The sequence below is a fragment of the Triturus cristatus genome, chromosome 1_1 (genome assembly GCF_964204655.1).
Source record: "Triturus cristatus chromosome 1_1, aTriCri1.1, whole genome shotgun sequence".
Classification (NCBI taxonomy): Eukaryota; Metazoa; Chordata; class Amphibia; order Caudata; family Salamandridae; genus Triturus; species Triturus cristatus.
The window spans coordinates 717,346,462-717,364,453 of NC_140579.1; positions in this window are offsets into that span (position 1 = coordinate 717,346,462).

Genomic DNA, 17,992 nt, shown 5'->3' on the forward strand with positions numbered 1-17,992 from the left:
TTACTATTTTTATATTGTAGCAGCTTTTAGTGACTGATATTGCAGTTAGTTAGTATTTTTGCCATGATGTGATCTGTGGGTTATTAAAACTGATGAATTGGGAATAGATTTAGCATGGGTATTGTCCATATGATCCATGCGGTACTGACTGATGACTTCTAAATTATCCTTATTATCAATGATGAAGAAAAGTCATTGTCACCTATGGGAAAAGCCTTGTCGAAAACTATAAAGAGATCATTGTCAACGACAATGCCACTGTCAACAACCTCTCTAAACATTTCTCTCCTGGTGACTGTGACACTGTCCACGATTGGCTTTTCACCAGCTACCTATTCACCTATGAAGGTGAACGCAAGCTTGACTACCCAAATTCTGGATTCTGAACTACAGGCCGCAGAACTTAGTGTCCAAGACCCCTCAGAGACTTCTTGCAGACCTGTGCAGCTAGAGTGTAGTACGTCCCCAAGTTTGAGGAAGCCCTTTTTAGCTGAAAGCCCTCCTTCCATTTATGATCCTCATTATGGCAGTGAGCCAGCCAGAGGTCTTGCAGGTACATCTTCTATTTTTGTCAACATTGCATCAGACGTTGGACACCTTTCAAAGATTAATTCCTGAGCACCCTGCAGGGAACATACACCCACACTGCCCTTGACACCTGCCTTACCAACTCAACCTCCACATCTGCTACTTATGCGTCCACCGCCACCTCCAATGAACACACATACCAGACTTGTCAACCACTTGCCTGTCGACCAACTCCTAAAGACATGCGGGATGAAGAATCAGCAATAAAATACTGTGTTTTTAGATTTGTAAGTTGAAGAAGTGAAACTCTGAAAAGATGTTGTCCGCAGGGTTAATAGTAGAGCAGGAGCTTTATTTAAAAAGAGAGTACACAGGTCTAACGGGCCCAGAGGATCAGCACAGACTGAAGAACAAGGTGTTCTAATCCTCTGTTCCCCTACATTCCAAAACAGCATTACACTTAGTAGAGGGACATAACAATCCCAGCATTCTATACCATAAATAACAAGCAAAGGTAACACAGAAGAGTAATATGCAGAACACCACATATCTCCCCCTTAAAAAAAACAAATAACAAAAACAAATGTAATCTCGAAATCTGCATTGAACTTTTCTAGGCCTACAACTTCTCTTAAACTTGACTCAGAAGAATTCATAGGCAGTAAGCTTGGCACCACATTGCGAAAACTTGGCTAGGCGAGAAACATTCCACCATTGACCATTGTCAAGACGAACATCGTGGTTTTTAATCTCAACAATGTGGCAAGGTTCTCAGAATTTGATCAGATGCAAACTTAGCCCGGAGACTTCGGATGATACAGTACAGTCACCCTTGACAGCATTCAGTTTCCAAAAGGGGCACAGAGAAGAAGCAGCTTTTCTGACCCTCATCAACTCAAAGGGAATCTCACCAGAAACAGAGTTGGGAGTGGTCCTATAAGCCCAAATCATATTTCTCACAGCAGTTTCACAATCACCATTGCTATTGAGAGTACTCTGCACTCATTCAACCAGAACTCTATTGAACCTCTCAACTTTACCATTTGATTGAGGGTGATAAAGAGGAGTGCGTAGATGTTTCACGCCCAATGTGGCCAGAAACTCTTGCATGGAAACTGGGGTGAATTGCACACCATTATCAATTCCTCCGAAATACCCTCTCTGGAGAAAACATCCTGTAGGAAACGTATAACAGCTTTGGAGTTGGGTTCAGAGACACTTCTAACCTCCACCCATCTGGAAAATACCTCATACAATTGGGCAAAATGTGAAAAGGACCAAGAAAGTCAACAGCAACTCTTTACCAAACTAACTGGACACGGGATAGGTTTCGGTGTAGGAGTGCTGGTGGGAATATTCTTGTCACTATAACAGCACTGGACACAATTCCTGACTAGGTTATCAATATCTCGGTCCATACTGGGCCAACAAAAATCATTTCTGATCCTGCGCTTGGTGGCATTCATACCCAAGTGGCCAGAGTGCGCGGTTTCCATTATTCTCACTCTGAATATGTCTGGAGGAATGAGCTTGCTATCTCTGACCAACAAATGATTCTCAATGGAGAGTTCATCTGAAATGTTATAGTAAGGCTGAAATTCAATGGAAAGAGATCTCTCCTTGGGCCATTCTTTTATGACGAAATCCATTACTTGCTTCATGGTGGCATAATTTGTAAGCACAACCTGCCAGAGGGACATGTCAGGACAAATGACAGTGTCATCAACATTGGCAATGATTGGAGCCGCTGGCGGCATAGATCCGCTGGAGTCCCTCAATTAGAGGGCTCAAATGGTCAGAGGGCTGGGAGGATCACATTTCCCTTTATGCGGATGACATCCTCCTATTTTTGGCCTCCCCCCGGTGCTCGAGGATGGTCCTTGATATATTCACTGTCTTTGGGAGGTACTCAGTTTACAGAATAAACTGGAGCAAGTCCCTACTCTACGTCCTTAATAGGGATCCTCCACCCTTGCCCCGTGACTGCCCGATGCAGGTGGCGAGCTGGAGATTTCGATACTTGGACATATTTATCGCTGCTGACCCTAGGCTTCGTTTTGAGTGTAACTTACTTCCCCTCTTGATGAGACTTAAACGAGACGTCGAGGTGTGGAAACAACTCCCGCTCTCGCGCCTGGGATGGGTGGCATTATTCAAAATGATGGCATTTCCCCATTTCTTGTACGCCCTGCAGAACTCCCTAGATCTGGTCCTGGCCAATTTTTTTAAAGAAATAGAAGCCCTGCAGAGAAATTTGCTGTGGGAGGGCAGGCCTCGGATAGCACTCCAAAAGCTGATCTTGGGTTGGTATGATGGAGGTATTGGTTTACCGGACATACGGAGGTACTATTGGGCCGCGCATCTGGCGGCTATCAATCCTTATGTATATAAACCTGAGGATGACCCTGCCTACCGGATGAAGAAATGGTTGCTTCCTGGGGGCACATACCATAGGACGCTATATTCCAGACCCAGTCGATATCGACTTAAGAGCCCGACCAAACACTCGGTGGCTGTGTGGCACATGGTGAGCAAAAACCTTGGGTGGGATGGGAAACTCTCTGGCAACCCCCTATGGGAATCTGAGTAGTTGGGCACACTTGGCACCACCAAGGGATTCGATAAATGTGATCTTATCGGGCTCTCAACCACCAGTGACCTGTGGAAGGCGGGGCGAATAGTTTCATTTGCAGACTTGCAGCATAGCCACGACCTTGCGGACTCAGAGCGCTTCCGCTATCTCCAAGTCAGACATGCGCTACAATCAAACATTACTGTGGGCACTTCCCTGCCGGAAGCCTCGCCGTTAGAGGACAGACTACTGGATGGCTATTTACCAGATAGGGCCATATCAGTGACGTACAAGAAGTTAGCCAACAACACACCTTACCTTCTGGCACTCCTGAGACAGCTCTGGGAAAGTAACAGGCTCGAGATAGATGATGAGGAATGGCAGGAGGCCCTGGCCTCCCCTAAGGAAGATGCCATCTCTGCTAGATTGCGTCTTGTGCAGTTAAAGATCCTACATTGGATTTATACCTCTGGTCCAATACTGGTTAAAATGGGTAGGGTGGATGATGGTGATTGTCGGCGTGGTTGTGGACAGATTGGCTCCTTTATGCATATAATCTGGGAGTGTCCCCTCATTCAGTCTTACTAGTCCAGGGTGCTTGAGTGTATGAGTCGGGTTACAGGGGTGGTCACACTTCCGGAGGCAATGCGGTGCCTCTTGAATGTCTGGGAGCCCACAGACCTCAACAGCAGAGATAAATTGTGGGTTACTTTGGGCCAGTTGATAGCCAAACGGAACATAGCACAGTCATGGGGGGCGAGGGAACCACCCGGGGTGATCTTCTGGAAAAACTACATGGACTGGTGCATGTTTAGGGAAAAAAAACTGTATATATCTCCTGTGGGTGCCCCAGGAAATGGTCCTCCATCTGGGACAAATGGAACAACTATCAAGGGGGTGTTTTGCGCTCCCCCCAGACCCAGACACTGATAACCAACTTACACCTTGAATCCTACTGTAATGCTCTGTAATATGTACGGCTATACCCGTAATTACCACAAGATTCGAAGCCGATATATCTGCATTTTTCAATGGTGTGTACTGTCGACATTGTTGGACACTAATAAAAGGATTTACAGAAAAAACATTGGCAATGATACATTCCTCAATGTCATCAGGAATATCGAGGTTAGTTTGATAATTGTCCACCGCAAGCCTGGATGGGAAGTCTGCCTTTACATTCTTTCCATCAGAAATGTGAAGCACAGCGACATTGAATTCCAGCAGTTTGGTGGACAACCTAGCTAGTCTGGCTGCAGACTTTTTTTTATCTTGGTACCAGAAAAATGTCCACTTCAAGTTTATGGTCAGTCCTTAAGCAAAACTTCCTCTCCCAAACGTAGGATTTAAATTTTTCAATGCCCCACACACAGGCCAGCATTTCTTTTTCTATTACTGAATACCTCAACTCTACATCTCTCATTCTCCTGGACACAAATCCTACAGTGATTTCCTTTCCATCATCCTTCTGGGATAATACAGCACCCATACCATAGGCACTTGAATCAACAGTGATAAAAGTATCACAACCCTCCACATAAGCCTGGAGAGCTGGAGCAGACAAAATACATTTTTTAATTTGGAGAAAGTGTTCCTGACATGTGGCTGTCCAAACGAACCCTGATCCTTTTTTTAACAGATTCCTAAAACACTCAGTGAGACTGGAAAAGTTTTAATGAATTTGGAATAAAACTCGCATATACCAAGGAAAGAGTGTAACTGGTCTTTGTCCATAGGATGTGGTGCATTGACAATACCCTCAACGATACTAGGCTTGGGTTTGACACCATCCTTGGAAAGAACATGACCTAGGTATTTAATCTCATTCACTGAAAAGATACATTTATCTGCTCTCAAAGTTACACCATTACTCTGGAGGGTCTGTAGAACAAGATCTAAAATCTGGTTGTGTTCGAGATCTGTGTCAGTATGCACCAGAATGTCGTCCTGGAAGATTATGACATTGGGAACATTCTGAAACATCTTATTCCTAACTTTCTGAAACACAGAGGCTGCCGAGGCCAGTCCAAATGGCATGTGGCAAAATTGAAATGTACCATCAGGTGTTACAAAAGCCGTAAGGTGGCGAGATTGTTTATCAAGAACTACCTGATGGTTGCTGAACGCAAATCCAATTTGGAAAATCATTTGGACCAACCACCGGCAGTAATAAGGTCATTTATATGAGGTAAAGGAAAATTCTCCACCCAGATCGCTTTGTTAAGAGATCTTATATCATTGCATAAACTAAGTTCTCCAGTTCTTCCCCCCCCCCAAACTATGGGAGACAACCAGAGAGTGGCATCAACATGTTCAATTATGCCATCATTGACATTTTGTTAAGCATAATGGTAAGGTCGCTTCTTACACTATGAGTAACATTCCTTAATTTGTGCTTAACAGGGGGTACACTTTCCTTGACCTTAATTGAATGAGTAAAATCTTTGATTTTTCCAATCTTAGTTTCAAGAACCTGTGCAAATGTTTCTTTCCATTGGGAGGAGTCAGAAATGGAGTTTACCAAAGAGACAGGATTCTTCTGACCAGGTCTAATGATTATACCAAATTCAGCCTGGTGCCAAGCACCCTAGTACATTAATACCTTTCAGAGCAACATAAACTTTGCCATGAATAGTTTTGTTTTGGAAGGATATATCAGCCTCAAAATAACCAGCAAGATCAATCCTGCTACCCTCAAATGCAGTAGTGATGACATCAGGAGGTAGCAAAACCATATGTGGCCAGGTTTGTCTATATTTGTCAATGGAAATAATAGTAATTCTCGCCCGAGTCAATGAGTAGCGAAATATCATGACACTGGATGGACACTTGGACAAAGGGATCCCCAAATTTCTTTTAAGAATGTACATTATTTATCTCCAGAAATTCAACCGAGACAACAGAAAAGGATAACTCTTCAATTCTTTTATCCAAGCTATCTTGAGCCTCGATAGGAGCCAGATCTTGAACACTTCTTCTGGGAAAGCATTTGCCACCCCTACAAACCTTCCCAAAATGGCCACATTTTTTACATTTCCAAAACTCTTGACAGTTTCTAAAATAGGAGAGATGGGAGGGTGAACCACATCTGAAGCACTGGAAACCAGAGAAATTCCGTTCAGGGATCAAATTTTCCGTTTTGTTCCTGTCCGATAGATCTTTATCCTTTTTAGGTCTCGGCTAGCGAAGGCTGCGCTTGCGCAGTCTCGCTCGCGAGAGATAATGACTTGGAGAAGAGGGACTTGAACCCGCCCCTCTTCTCCCCTGTTCTCCATTGGCTGGCCTCTTGAATGCTGGCCAGCCATTGGAGAAGAGGTCCGTCACTCCGAACAGGCCCCGTCCTTTTCGGATTCGGGGGCGTGTTTTTTTCAACTTTTCTAATTATCTCCTCCAGCCAATGGCAAGAGGAGAGAAAAGCAAAACACGCCCCCGAATCCGGAAACGCCTCTGCCTTTCTCCGAGGCATTTCTGCTTCGCCTCGGAGAAAGGCGGCGGCGCTGGGACTGATTTCTTCAAACAGGCATCCCCTCTCCTCGCTGCTTCCGTCCATGGCCAGTCTGTTTTCGTGTCACTTAAGTCTTTTAAATGGTGCCGGTATAGTTTATGAGCACGTTAGCATACTGGCTGGCCCTGAAGGGCCTTGCATGCACGGAAAGCCAGCACTTTATGATGCCTCAAGAACTGGTATGTTAACTTTCTTGCTAAAAAGCGAAGTGCGGATTTTGTCTAAAAAGCGAAGTTCGGATTTTGGCTATTACTATCCCATCCAAAAGTTTATTCCTTGGCTTCGCACGAAATTGAACAACAATTACACTTGGGGAAACGAAACACAACTCGGCTGATGCTATCAGACCGGTAGGAGTATAACGTGAGATGATTCGACCCCCCAGTGGAACCCGCTAGGAAAACCTCCTCGCTGACAGATGGCCATGGCTTACTCGACCTGTGTGGCGGTGTGTCTGTACGTGCTGCCGCCACCGCATGCACGCGCACCCACGTAAACTACTTTTCAGGCTTTTTACATCTCAATCAAGACAGTTAAACGCCAAACAAGTTCTAGGTGGTTGGGGGGTTTCTTGATACTTAGGGTTAGTACGCTTTCACTCCACGTTTGAAGACAAGCTTTTTCTTTCCGGAATTCCACTGTTCTGAATAAAGTCAGTACATTGAATTGTTTTCCCAGAGTTCCACTGTTGGGAATTAATGCGGTACACTGAATGTTTTTTCCAGGGAACAATTGCTCTGAACGAAGACAGTAATTTGGTATTTTCCAGCATATCGCGTGCAAACAATCTTACGAAATTCCCGGAGCACTGAATTGTAGCTGCGTTATATAGCATGGCCATCTCCGCTGGCCACCATACTCTGCCGGGGGCGGGGAGAGAATTTTGCCACGGTCCCTCGGAAGCTGTATTTTACTAGTAAACAGGTAGTGGTGCAGGAGCTCTGTGTGTGCGTGTAGGCTGCCGAAGAGGAAGTGAGTGGATACAACGCTGGTGTTGCTTGTGTCCAGTCACCAGGTGCTGCGGACGAAGAGCGTATCTTTAACATTTAGCGGGGCAGATGCCATGTCCACGTCCCTCAGAGAGGAGATGGGGGTAGCTTAACCAGTTAATACCCTTCACTCAATCTGGATATATAATTTTGTTGTAGTTTTACATAGCGTCCACTTCCTGTGATTCTGGGCAAATCGCTTAATCTCCCCGTGCCTGAATGTGTAATGTAAATACGGTGCTATGTAAAGCGCTCCAATACCTTCGGGTCGAGTTCGCGCTATATAAATATACAAAAAAAAAAAAATAGCGCGAACTTTACCCGGAGGTGTTGGAGTGCTTTAAATGAGCACCAACCAGTTACATCACACGAGGAAACGTACTGTTTTGTCTTCTGTGCGCTTCCACTAAATCATTACTGGATTCCGAGCCCCAGCCCGCGTCATTATTTTAAGCTCGGGACCCCTGTTTTAAGCAATTTCTATGATTTGTTTGAACCGCAAAACAATATACAAAAACATGTATACACCAAACAAACACTCAAATATTTAGTTTACTTTACGATCAAACATAAACAAGTTTTCCCGTTTCAATTTAGCTTTTTTATTTGTTTATACTTGATTCATTTTAACCTATTTAATTTTAATATTATTTAATTTTGCTACAGTCCTTGAGTAGGACTTGGAAATTATCACAATTCAAACACTTAGGGAACAAGTATGCTAACGTGCTCATAAACTGGATCACCTGCCCAAAAATGAATATGAGCATTAGGCAGCGCATACAGCGAGGGTGGACCACTGCCGCTTACTGCTGTGGCATGGCTGAAGCCACAGTAAAGGCAGTGGCACCAGGCAGGCAGCAGCAGCGAGTGAAGTCTGAACTTGCCACTTCATTAGGAGGGGGTGCCCTGCTGTTCCACCTCGCCCGGGACTGTTTTCCCTCTAAAGTTCTAGTTTGTCTTCAGTCAGCGTGAGGGCTCCCCTCCCACCTAGACCGAGCCCCCATGGGAGGGGGTAGGGGGGAGACACTAATTACAACAATTCCTACCCTGCCTAAAGAACAAAGGAGGGCCCCTGAATACTAGAATAAAGAGTGCAGGGGAGGGCTCGAAGTCCCAGACATCAATGCGGTAGGAGTCGCCGACACCGCCAACATTGCACACAACGTCCGGAGGCACCCATTTACATCCGCGGGAATCTGGCTACACGGGACACCACAGACAGTGCAGGGGCAGGACTCCAAGCCAAAGACATCTGCGCCACAGGAGCAGCCCACAACACCAACGTTGCACCCAGCACAAGGAGGTGCCTATTTACAGCCGCCGGGTATCCCGCTGCGCAAGACGTACACGGGAAGTGCCTGGGCAAAGACCTTTCTAATCAATTCTCTAAGGGGCTGCAATATAACTGCCACTTTCACAAGCTGATATCCGTTAGTGGATGTGGAGCCCTTATTAATCAGATTGTGCCAGTGTGGAGATCTCTAATTCGGAATCTTTTTTAGTATTGACCAAAGGTCCATTCCACCGAATAGGGAGGTGGGTGGGTGAGTGAGGAATCTGTGGTTAGATAGAAAATACACCAGAAAGAGCATTACCGCAGTTGAGTAACTTTTCTTCTGATGGATACTTTTGTTACTGTTAATAATTTTGTTAATGTTAATAATTTTATAAAGCTCACAAATACCAATTGGCGCTTTGACGTTAATGTCAAATGTGGTGACAGAACAAATGCATGGAACTGAGTTTTAAACAAAGGAGCAGAAAAGCCAAGTTTTCAGTTGTTTCCTAAACCTTAGAAAATCTAGCTGAGCTCAAAGATAGTTAGGCATTAAGTTTCACCATATACAGGTAGAATGGGAACAAGCATTTACAATGCAACGGTCTCGGCATTGTTAAAGTTAGAGCTATTGGAACTGCTCATGACATTATTTTTGTTTGTTTTTGTTTTTAAAACCTGTAGAGAAACGGCATTGTTGTTTACAATGTCAATAGCTTAATCAGTGTGTGTGTAGGTGGCTCTGTGTGTGGGTGCAAATGCAATAGGTCTCGCATTTGAGTGATTAAGCTATTGACATTGTAAATAACAATGCCGTTTCTTTAAATGTTTTAAAAACAAAAACATAAACAAAAATAATGTCATGAGCAATGCCAATAGCTCTAACTTTACCAATGCCGAGACCATTGCATTGTAAATGCTTGTTAAATTTGACATCGCTGAGAGGCTGTCGAATAGTAAGAAGAACTGGTAGAAGCAACCGTGAAACGGGTATTGGACTCCAACTGTTTTAAGTCCAATTCTGAACGTTCTATGCTCTTAGCGATGTCAATTGTTTCATCCAATGAAAGATTTTTGCAAGATAGTAATTTTTGTTGGATCTTTTTGGAGTAGCACCTACAAACAATTTGGTCTCTTATTAACTGAGAAGTAAAATCATCAAAGTCACAGTAGCTGGCTAAAACCTTTAAAGCATAAGTGTCAATGGATTCGCTTGGAGTTTGAACACAAGTATTAAAATTTGTGCCTATGCACGACCAAATTGACCTAGCCCTCAAAATAAGTACTAAGTTGTTTGAGAGCTAGTTGATATTCGTCCATGTCACCCCTGTCATGGCCAGTGTAAATAGGCACATGATCAAAAAACATTTTTCCCCTCTACACCTAAATAATAGTATAGGAGGCTGCGTTTCCTATCAGGTTTGAACTTCAAGCCATCAATTGCACCCAAATAGGCATTAAAAGATCTGAACCAGAGACGCCACTGTAATGGTGGTTCGCCCGGATCCTGCAGAAAATTACTAAGTGGTGTGACAGATTGCATGGCGCAGTAATGAAAAACGCACAAAAAAATGAAGTGAATAATGAAGAGTAAACGTTTGATGAACAAACAGCATCAAAATGTACATAAAATAGTGTGTGGATCACTGAATCCACAAGATCGGGAATGGAAGGTTGCTTGGTTGGTGTGCTAGAGTTCAACAGGAAGCACACAAAGTGACCTCACGACGTGCAAGCAACACGACAGGAGCGGGATCCCACGGTCAGGATGCCCAGCAGAAAGTTAGTGTGCTAGTGCTCAGAAGGAAGCACAAAACAGGAAGTGATGAAACTAACTCCCACGGTGGCGATGCACAGGCGAAATGAAAACCTCCGAAGCAGACAAGACAGAGTGGTACCTCACGGCAGAGCAACAAAGGAGAAGGAAAGTAACGTCAGAGCAAAGGGAAGACAGCACGTATCCAGGTAACGGTGCTCTTTATGACGTGTGAAGTCAACCTTGCAATAAAGACAGCACGTATCCAGGTAACGTTGCTCTTTATGACATGCAGAGGGAGGCTTGCAATGAGAAGGTGCACGAGGAAGAATGCTTGTGGAGTTGCACGCGCACCAATTTAAACATAAGCAATGGCGCATGTAGAGTTGCTTGCTCAAAACAGGCAGTTCAGTTAAACTAAGAGCAAGAAATAGGTGAGCGAAGAAAATCTTGATAGCGAGACAGTCTAAATGAGGTACCAGCTCCAAAGCCAGGAACACAATGCTTATGTAGGAGTAGGAAGTCACAAGTTGAAAGGAAAACGACCTCTGTGCCCGAAAAGCGAAGGAGAAAAAAATTTACCTTGGAAGATCGAAGGCAGAATAGCCAAGTACTTGCCAAGGAAAACAGCTCGCTGTGGACACCAAGATCGTCGCCAATTGAAAAGATGTTGTCCACAGTGTTAATAGTAGAGCAGGAGCTTTATTGGAAAAGAGAGTACACAGGTCTAACGAGCCCAGAGGATCAGCACCGACTGAAGAACAAGGTGTTCTAATCCTCTGTTCCCATACATTCCAAAACAGCATTACACATAGTAGAGTGTAGGAGAGTAGGGTCTGCTATCCTATGGTCACCCCAAATTTTTGCTTTTTGCTTCACTGGTTTTTGACATATTGAGGCTGTGGGCCTGCCAATCAGACCCCCAGCCTGCTGTTCTCTCTACTAAATTCACACTATGCACCTTAGGTGCATAACCAATTGGAAGTGGATCACCCTGTGAGCCCCTGTACCAGTGTACACTAGGTACCCAGGGCATTGGTGTATCTAAGGGCCTGCCAGGGGCTGAAGCATGTATTATGCCACCCCAGGCTTGGCCTAACAAATTTGACACAACTGGCTGATCACTCAGCTGGGGTAAGTTGGTGTAACCACCTCTTACTTAGGTGTAGTATACCTATACCTAACCTTAAATGGGACACATGTTAACCTATAAGTCACTCCTATGGCAGGCCTTAACAATCCTGAAGGCAGAGTGCTTGGTTCCATGTGAGATGGTGCTCTGGCATGAGCTGAGCCTGTCTGCAGTGGTCGGAACAACTTCCTTCTACTGTTTCCAGATATCGTCATACCATATACTCTTAAGTGCATTATGAACCTCGCGGTTAAATGCTAACTTTGGTTTGGCTTTATCAAAACATGTCGAGTAAGGTGTCATACGAATTGGAATACTAACCCCTCGCCAATTCTGGCGACGGGGTTAGCATTCCACCCTTCTAGAGGGACACGACATGTACAGTACCTGAAACCCGGGTAAAATCAGACATAGCCTCGGCTCCACAAAATGGATGCTGCCACCACAGACACAAGTCTGCCCTCCTGCTGCTGGGAGTCCTTCCAGCTTGGGAGGTGTGGACAAAGGGTTTCCTGCCAGGGGAGGTGCGTGCACCACCCAAGACAGGATTTTGTGTATTGGTCAGGGAGGGCTTGAAAGAAACCAGACATGCCTGAGGCTCACAAGGAGCCTCGGTGCATATGCCAGTTCAATCCGGTCCTGGGGCACACCAGTCCCGGGCCTGGGGCGAGCTGGACAAAGGATTGGGGGTGTAACCACCCCCCTTCCTGGTCCCACCCTTAGGGAGGGACCTAGCAGGTAGTCCGGCCCCTAGAATCCGCTTAAAGGTAGGAGCTGTGTCCTAAGACTTCAGACATCCTGGAATCAACTTAACTACAAGAAGAAGACGGGAACTTCGACGCTCTGCCGCACAGAGGACTGAAGCCAATCTCCCCTGTGGTCAGGGAGTGACCACCTTGCTAACGCAAGCACCATCCAGCGAATCAACGTCTGCTTTGCCGCCGCCTCCCGCCGGAGCCCGAGCCCAGAGACTGACAAGACCTGGACCTCCAGACCTCTCACCGCCCGATCCACAGTCCCTGAAAAGAGGAGACCCGTGGAGGCACCGAGACACGTGGAGCCAGCCATCTTGAACAGACCACGACAAGCTGCAAGCGCAACAACCGAGGCTCCCTCCAAGTTGTGCTTTGGGATCTGAGAAGCCCAACACCCGAGCAGCATCTGCACCAAAGGTGAGCCCTCCAGCATCTCCACGATCTGTGTGGGGCCCTTCTGCATTTTGCCACTCGACGCGCCTAACCGGTTGCTGGCCCGCTGGCTAGTGGCCATCTTGGCGACGAACTTCAAGAACTACACCACTGGTCTGGTTGCTCCAGACTGGCCCTTGCTCCCCTCCAAAGGAGCAGTCCCTCTGACCTTGCTGGTCAGAACCATCAGCTTATTTCGTTTCCCACAACAATTGCTTTTGCCAAGGCTTGTTTGCTTCGATCAAGTCGCCGACACCGCCGACAGCGAGAGCCTGCGTGGGACAGCTCGTGAACCGACTCCTGGACGTCGTCGACCTTCAGGGACCACGTGGCTGCAGAGACAAGCTACACCTTCCTTCCTGTTTGCACCCGACATCGCCTGGTACCCACCTGGTGCCACGCTGGTCACTGGCTAGTGACTGTGAACACTGTCCCCTCTGCTTACAGGTCTTCTACAACTCCGATCCACCCTTGGATCCACCGCATCTCTTCCGGACCGATCGCCTGCAGCATCTTTGTCCACAGGCTACATTGAACAGATAGAAGAAACCCGACGCACTTCGAGACCTATGCACCCGCTTCCTGTGGGTGAGGTAAAGCTGGCACTCCGGTGCCCAAGTGTAGAGTATCATCTCTAGTGTCTGTGTTTCGAATCTTAAGTTCATAGTCCATCCGGAAGGTCCTCTTTGCAGTAACTTTGTAACTTTTACGCACCCATTGAAAACCTATGGGAGCTCGCGTGTGACTATTTGCTCTGCACACGCAACCCGTGGACCTCCTGGTCACTAACTGAAGTTAGCTCCTTGTAGGCCCAGCGATTCTAGAGGCCCTAGGCCTTTTCCCTTTTCTGTTCGTGGTACTTATACCACTATTTTAGTATATGGTTTGAGCGGCCACCAGGGCCTATCCATATAAAGTGCAACTTCTGTGTATTCTAACGTATTCTTGTTTAACGATTTGTGCTCCTGTGCTCATAAAGAGTCTAGGGGTTACTTTGAGAAATAAATACATATATATTTTCAATATATATCTGTGTGGTGTCCTTTCATTGGTATAAAAGGGGGTTACATTTGGTAAAACAGCTGGCTTAACACGCTTCACGAGTTTAGCCTCAAAGACTGCTTAGCCTACGCTACCACTAGGGCAGCTAGTCCGAAAAGGTTGACTTACAACCACACCATAAGGGTTGCTTGGCATGGTACAAGGTGGTCACTTTAACTAGTGAACAGCATATACCAGGCCAACTTCTCACATAGAGGTACATCACAATCCCAGCATTCTATAGCATAAATAACAAGCAAAGGTAACACAGAAGAGTAATATGCAGAACTCCACAAACTCTCACATGGAAACCAAAGAGATAATGAGAAATTGGATGACTACATCATACCAAATGGGGGTGAGGAGAGGGATGGACAAATCACCAACCAGCCTTGCCCTGGAAGACATGGCCCAATTTCATGCTCTGATGGAGAGAGCCACTAAAAAGGTCAATTTACCAATGGCTTCGGGGGGCGGGGGGGGGGTACAGCAATGCTTTTGTTATAATTTTAAAGAACAGTCTTGCAAGACTATACAAACTATACAATCCCTGCCCCATATTGGACTTTGTATGGTTATAAGGCGTAAAAATAAATAAAACATTGTCTATGGTTCTAGCTGATGTACCACAACTAGAGGAAATGTACAGGGCCCCAGGTTCGGACCCAGCCTTCCTTACTGGTCATCCGAAACTAGACACTGCCATAACGTCAGCAGCCCACTGCAGATCAGAGAACCCGATCACACCATCATCAGCCTTTCACAACAGAAACAGACAACAGATAGATAATTTGGGTTTGATTGCTGTGACATCTGTTGAAGCTGCTAATGCCTTAGCATTATTGAACCGTTACGATTGCCAGTGCCAGATGTGACATGACACTTTGCCACTACTTGGCCTTATCCAAGAAAACGAAAAAAGAAACTGTGAATGAAATTGTCAAAGAAGGAGCAATAACATGTGCAGTCATTATTGTTGCTGCAATGAATCTGTCTAATGCAGGTTTCTGTCAGTTGGGAGAAGCAGCTGTTTTGAGAAGGCTGAGATGGCTATGGTCCACAACTTTCTGTCCAGAGGTCCAAACAAAGATCCTTGATCTGCCATTTGATGGTCTCATCCTGTATACAGGTCAGGGTCGACCATATGGCCGCCGAAAGCAAACCTGCGCTCCAGCTACAACTAGGAGACAGGTAAACACTAATCAGCTGCCCCCAGGGCTGGACTTTTATTTTAATGGGAATTTCCCTGGTGGGCTTTAGCCCTTGGTGGCCAGTAGTGAAAGTATAGGGCTGCTCCTAGTGCCTCTGTTATTTTCCCTAGGTTCCCAAAAATAATTGCAGCTGTCATGGAGAGGCTTCATGGGAGAGAGGGAAGAGGAAGGTAGAGAGAAAGCCAACAGAGGGGCAGAAGAGGGAGAGGAGAGTATGGATGAACGGAAATAGAACATTTTCCTAAGGAGAAAACAGGGATGGTTTGAGCATTTCGGTCAGTGCTGCTTTTGGGTACTCAGGCTGGCTGTGCATGTCCCACCTCCACCCCCCTTACACACAACCCCACCATCCCAATCCCAGCAGGTGAGGGGGGAATTTCCCTTGTTGCCCCCACATGGGAGTGCATAACATAGGCTCAATGTTTGAAGCAGATTGTACACTTAAGGCATAAGTTAGAAATCATATAGATACTACCCCGCAAGCCCACCCAGCACAGAACCTGACTTTCCCTCAAGGGACCTACAACAGTAAATTCTCTTCCAGGGGATCCTCATCAAAGTCATAAGCACTGAATATTCCCGCCCATGCGCGGGGACCACGGAAACAAAAAAATTATATATGAAAGCATATATTTACAGATGTATATATATATCTATATATCTATATATATATATATATTCACTGAAACAACCATAGGTTTCACACACGTTATAGTTAGGAATTAGCATTTACAAAACCTTGCAAATTCACTTAAAAAACCATAGGTTTCACACATGTTATAGTTAGGTGGACATTTCACTCGTAAAAAAACAATGAAATTCCCCCGTTATAGTTAGTTCAGATAACTATAACTCGCGCGACCGCAATCCACTGCTGATGACGTCACATATTACATCACTCATGACATGGTCAGTGGCATCACTCATGACATCACTGATGACATCATCCTTTTGATAGAGTGGCGGTCGCGCGAGTTATAGTTATCTGAACTAACTATAACGGGGGAATTTCATTGGTTCTTTACAAGTGAAATGTCCACCTAACTATAACATGTGTGAAACCTATGGTTTTTTAAGTGAATTTGCAAGGTTTTTTAAATGCTAATTCCTAACTATAATGTGTGTGAAACCTATGGTTTTTTCAGTGAATTTGTACGGTTTTTTAAATGCTAAGTTATGTATTTATTATTATATTTTTTATATATTTATTTCACAATAAACTACGTATAAAAAATTATTTTGGGGTTTTTCACCGTGCGCGCACGGTGCGCGCACCGTACGCGCACCCCGCAATTAAAAAAAAAAAATGTAAAATGTTTTTTTCTGCCTTCGGAGTCCTACAGGGACCCCCTGACAAAGGCTAGGGGGTCAGGAACTCTCTACCCTGCCCCCTTTTCACGTTCGCCACCTTCCTTTTTCACTCTCGCACTCAAACCAAACAAAATGGCGGCCGACACTTCCTGATTTCGACCGATTCGAACGTTGACTGACATGTAACCACCAATCAGAATTACGCTCGCGCACGGTGCGCGGCTATAGATATTTATGTACTTTAACTGCAATTTTCTCAGGAACTACTGAACAGATTGACTCCATATATGCAAAAGGCACATCCCTGACCTGAGGACTACCTCTTTGCCAAATTTCAAGTAATTCTGTTCAGCCGTTCGGGCTGTACCTTCGACTAAAGGTCCTATGGGAAAATGCATGGGGAAAACGCGTTTTGGGACCCCCCTTTTTCTCGGCCCCCGCTTGACATATCCCCCCGAGACTTTCAGGGTAGGAGCTGAGCGGAGCGCCCCATTAGTTTTGAAAATTTCGCGAGGATTCGTCAACCGGCGCCAAAGTTATTCAAAATAGAATTTTGAGCTTTCCTATGGAAACACGGTCCTAACTATAACTATAACTATCTACTGGCGACCGCCAGTAGATTATATATATATATATATATATATATATATATATATGTTCACCAAAGCGCCCTGTGCTTTGGAAGCGCACTCGACTTTGCTCTGCCTGTCGGCCTAAAGATGCAGTCTGCCTTCATGTGCCACATAGCATTTCTACTGCCAACGCGTTTCGAAGTTTCTCAACCTCTTCTTCCTGGGCAATTCAAAAACGACATCTGAAACTCGCAGCTGTTCCATTTCCATCAATTTATTCAGCATTACGACAGCCCCCAGTGGGCGGATGCAGAGTGCTCAGTTCAATTGCATGATGGGACATCGAGTCTTTAGTGCGAGAAAAACATTCTTCTTTTAGTAAGTTCAGATGTGCATTTTTATATTTTCATTTGTATTATTACCTATAGTAGGTGCAGCTCATTCTGGCAGATTTATTTCGCATGTAGAGCAAGGTGCTGATCCAGTCGCGTTCAGTACAGACCGGCAGCCTCGTACAGCTGGTTACAGTTTATTCCAGCCAACAATGGTGCAGCTTCCCGCGGTCGGACCACCGCGCAATATATGTTCACCAAAGCGCCCTGTGCTTTGGAAGCGCACTCGACTTTGCTCTGCCTGTCGGCCTAAAGATGCAGTCTGCCTTCATGTGCCACATAGCATTTCTACTGCCAACGCGTTTCGAAGTTTCTCAACCTCTTCTTCCTGGGCAATTCAAAAACGACATCTGAAACTCGCAGCTGTTCCATTTCCATCAATTTATTCAGCATTACGACAGCCCCCAGTGGGCGGATGCAGAGTGCTCAGTTCAATTGCATGATGGGACATCGAGTCTTTAGTGCGAGAAAAACATTCTTCTTTTAGTAAGTTCAGACGTGCATTTTTATATTTTCA